Below are 5068 nucleotides of genomic sequence, written 5' to 3'. Positions count from 1 at the left end.
ATTCGTCTGGACCTGTGGCGGTGACTATGGTAACGAGGTATGACTATTTCAAGCAGGGGTGCTGGGTCATTGTTTTGGAGTGATATCGGGTCGGTGGTAGAAAGGGAATCTCTTTCTTCGGTCTATTGTGTTAGTCATAGAGTGAAGATATCTTTCCTAAACTGCGCCATTCTTGTTTCCATACCACCAGGCAGCCTCAGACTTTGAGGCGGGAGGAGTTCTTAGCTTAGACAAACTATAACTTAGATTTATTTTATGCATTCTCAAATGATTACAATGATTTACAGCAATACAAATAATTCGCTTAACCGAGATTAATATGAATCTTTAACTCATGTAATGGTCACTTTTGCCTTTTTAATTAAAATCTTTCCCTTGTCCTGAAGGTAAGATTGGGCATTTACGAGTCTATAAAAATTTGAAATAAAATTTTTTGTTCGCAATAAATTTTTATCAAGGGAGAATTCTGACATTTTAATTTTATATAAAGAGCGATTTTGAAACGAATGACAGTAAATTCATGAGTCTAGGACGATGGTTTTCTGGTCGAGAGATCTAATTTAAGCCTCATTAAAAACATTTTTTTTTTCGCATGAAAAAAAAAGAATAAGTTATAAAATGATTTCATGGTTTTTTCCCCCTTTAAGCTTAACTTTAAATTGCATTTTTTTAAAACCGAAATAATTTTAAATTAACAAAACAAAAACAAAAAAAATGATACCTAAGATGATGGACGGATGATAGGAAAAAAATTAACGATTATGTAAAAATTTCGCTATCAAACCAAACCAAAAGACTTACCAGAACCAAACGAATAAATAAATCTGACAAATATAATTTTTTAGCAAATGACCTTTTTATAAATTAAAATTAAATAATTTAAATTTGAAAAATTAATTATAAAATGCATTAACTAATAAATTATTTAACAGATTAATTAATCAAAAAAATAAATTTGTTCAAAATGTTTATAACTTTTCTCTTTGGTTTTGTAGAATATATCATCAATCGGAGATGCCTAGACCTTCCTTGCAGGGCATTCCTTGAACTCATACATTTCGTTGGCATGCACTGCTTCCGCTCAGGTAGCAGATCTGCCTTCTTATCATCAATTGGCGATATATCAATTGGAGAACTTATCATCAATTGGCGATACCTGGACAATACGGATTATTCTTTGAACTCATACATTTTATGGGCAGATCTGGCTTCTTTGCTGGAGATAGACGTACGGTGTTCTGTGCATACAAGGCGATCTATTTAGCGTCTTTTGCAAAACGTGAACTTTGTGTTACCATTTCGAGTACCCATGACATCCATCCTGCTGGCAATCTCCATGAAACCGCAGTTGAAGATTACCGTAGATAAATAATTGGCGATTTCTGGCACATTTTTACCAGAATAAGCGTTCAAATAAGCGAGATTACTGATTTGGTATTGTTTTGATTCTTTACACCAACACTTCTCTCCAATAAATTGCCATTTGAAAGGCTTCCGTATACAAGCCTGATTGCCATCTGTGCTGTCAGTGAGTCCTGGACAATCAGTAAAATGTTTCGACTAGATGAAATAGTTTTCGGGAAAAACGGTTTTATCCACATGTACTCCATGGTGTAAGGTATCGAAATATGCAATAAAAAATTGTCATTTTTTATAATTATATTATATTTTAAAATTTATAATTCGTTCACTTTTTATGCAACTTATCGACAGACATTGTTAAATCACATGTAAATTTCATACTGTTATCAAGCATTTTATAAGACTTCGCAAATTTACATATAATTGTTCACTTTAACTATCATCAGTTAGTCAATTGAAATTATCGGAAAATTGTACACAGTGATTATGCATTTTTTCTAGTCTACTATAACTGCCAAATCAAAAAATTCCTCCTGGCCATGATGTAAGAGTAAAGTTCCGAAAACGGCCCGGGATGCTCATTTGACCTTCCGTTCATTTCTTTAGGTATCCTGTAAGCTCCTTCAAAATAAAAAGTATGTATCTGCTCATAATAAAATTATGATTCAATTTTTCTTTTGACATCACTGGGAAAAATTATTTTCGGGAAGAATAAAAAAAATGTCAGGAATGTTTTGGTAATGATATTCCATGAAAAAACAAGACCTGCAGACCAGCTCTTCACGACTAAGCATCAACTTCGTTAATTCCAAAAATAATAATAATAAAATTCGAAAAAGAGAAGTATGTGGATCTTTTTTTTATTTTTTATCTAGTCATTCTTGATCTTAATAACTCAGTCAGTTTTTATCTGCAAATGTATACGGTTGAAACTTACAGTGGTTGGACAAAAATATGGAAATATTCTTCTATATTACTTTTTTAATCTGATTTTGAAATCATTTTTCTATAAATAACGCAATGAAGGAAGAATTACTGGTAGAATTAGTGGTATTAAAGTTAAGAGAAGGTACTAACTTACTCTCCTCATTTTGGTCGATCCAAACTCCGTATGGTTAAAAAGGATATTATTTCAAAACGCTTCAAGCATGGTATTTCAAATTATGTCAACTCTTTTGCCTTATACAATCCTTCAAAACATTTGCTGCAGAAGGAAAGAATGTTTAAGAAGAATATTTTGTCCAATCCCGTTCGATTTTTTTTTTGTCGTATGTCTGTTTAGGCAGTGGGGGTGCGATTGTTACTGTTTTTCAGTGGCGCCATCTATGGCCAGGAATTAGACTTCTGCCACGCCATTCCCACAACCCGTTTATAGGGCGGGTCACATTCACACACAAAGGAGAAAGGACATAGAACACAGAGAGAGAGAGAAAGAAACATCCATGTCTTGTCCGGGATTCGAACCCAGGACCTTTCTGATGCAAAGACAGTTAGTTCCCTGCCCCCTACACAAGCCGGTCGGCAACCCTGGTTGATGGGAATATAGAACAAAAACAAGTGTATTGAGAATGTCAAAAGATTTAATAATCTAAATCAAATATACTAATTTCAAAATATTGTATATAAACATATTGTATTCACGATCACAACGCTTGAATACGCCCCTTGGGACCAGTGCCGTGTCTTGACCCTCCCCTCTTCTGAGTTTTATAGGAATGTACGGCGATATTTTCCTTTTTCTTAATATTTATCGTATTTATTTGACAAAGACACAGGGATGCCAACTGCTCCGCTTTTTGGAATAGTTTTAGTAAAGTGGTAGCAAATTATATAGTAAAATTCATTGAAGAAAGATAGTTACGCCTACTTTTTAATATAGTAACCAGTAGATTGATGCTTTAACGTTGTATGTTATGTCATACTTATAATTTTTGATATTTAGTGTTGAAAAAATTACTAAAAGTAACTTAAATTTCGCTATCACTATAAAATACTGTTTTACAAAGCGGAGCAAGTTGGTATCTCTGAAGACATATATTTTAAATTTCTGCGTCGTTTTCTTTTCGAACTATATTCAATGTAGTTTTCAGTTCCATATAATTTCCTAACTTAAAAATCAAGAAACTAACATAACTTTTTCGATGATTCTCAACACGCTAATGATAAAGGTGAAAGCATGCGAAGTGTTGCCATAAGTAGAGAGTTTTAAGCCTACTGTAGCCTGTTTCGATCGTCGATACTACAGAACACAGACTGCTTCAGATCGCAACCACCAACTACCCTATGTATCAGGTTGCGGTTGAAATTATTTTCCATTAAATCCCAACTCCTAACCCTAGCAAAGCTTTTTCTGGGGTTGGGATTGGTAACTTACTACATGGTTTCAGATAATTTATGCGCCAGAATCAATAAATCTAAAATTTGTTATTTAATATACATACTGGCAAATTTTTTTTATAGAATTGTATATATTTTTTATTTAGTGTGTCTGATTCTATAATCAAAGATTTATAAACAGTTATTTCCAAACTTAAACAACGGAAGGGATGTTTTTTACTATAGTTATTCTAAAACTTTTCATCAAAACTCATCGGGGATTATATTTTCAACATTTCTCTTGATCCTCAAGAAATTAGTGAACTTTTGTTTGGAAAATTTGCGAATTTCTTAATATATATATATATATCCCTATATAGATTTTCATACTGGGATCTTTAATCTATCTTGATACGCAGTTTTTTTTTTTTTTTTTTTTTTTTTTTTTTTTTTGTAAATTGAGGATACAAAATACAATTAGCAACCAAATATACGTTTCTCTAAAAAATATCGAAATAGAAAATTTTTAGCAATTTTATTTTCAAACGATCAACAACGTCAAAACAACGTTTGAAAAATAATTATATTTACTGATAGTTGATGATTAAACTCATTAGCGTATTAACAAATCAATCTGTATTATTAAATGCACTATTTGCTTGCAACATTTGGTATACGGTAGCTCACAGGGCCTATTTCCGCTTAGATTTATCGCACAAACTGCAAGAAGAGCGTACCGATTGCAGGAACTTCCATAAAACTACAATACTACCCTAAAATTTTAATGCTTGGTGCTGAAAATCACGAAGAACGTTATGCTGTAATTGTTTTGTATGATTAGTCATGATAAGAATGTAGGCGTTACTTAACAATTTCAAAGGAAATTTTAAACAGAGAGTGGGCGTTACGTTTTGTTTAGCACCTATGCCACCCTAACATAAAGACTATTCATTCGAATTCATGGATAACAGACTAATAGAGTAGATATAAAATTGTTTCACCCTGGCCAAGAAAAATAACTCCTAGCTATTTTACTCCATATAACTTTCGGAGAAAAAATTCCGAACACTGTCGAAAGCACTGGCCGCAATGTTTGGTTGAATTTGCCGGTAAGTTTGGACTGTCCTCTCGAGCCAGTATTTCGTAAATGTTATTTACGCAAATTTAAATAAATAAAAAAAAAATAAATAAATAAATAAATAAAAAAAAATGAATAAATAAATGAATAAAAAAAATTATATATATAAAATAGTGGTTGGTGCACCGGAGTACCTGGCCAAAAAGGCCACCTCCGTGAATGATATGATTACAAACTAAATCAAAGGCCATTGATGTTAAAATCATTTAGGTTAGTAGAAAAGAAGATAGATAGGACAGAACAAAACATATA

Source organism: Parasteatoda tepidariorum, chromosome 9 (genome assembly GCF_043381705.1).
Source record: "Parasteatoda tepidariorum isolate YZ-2023 chromosome 9, CAS_Ptep_4.0, whole genome shotgun sequence".
Lineage (NCBI taxonomy): Eukaryota > Metazoa > Arthropoda > Arachnida > Araneae > Theridiidae > Parasteatoda > Parasteatoda tepidariorum.
Note: the sequence above shows the minus strand (reverse complement) of the source record.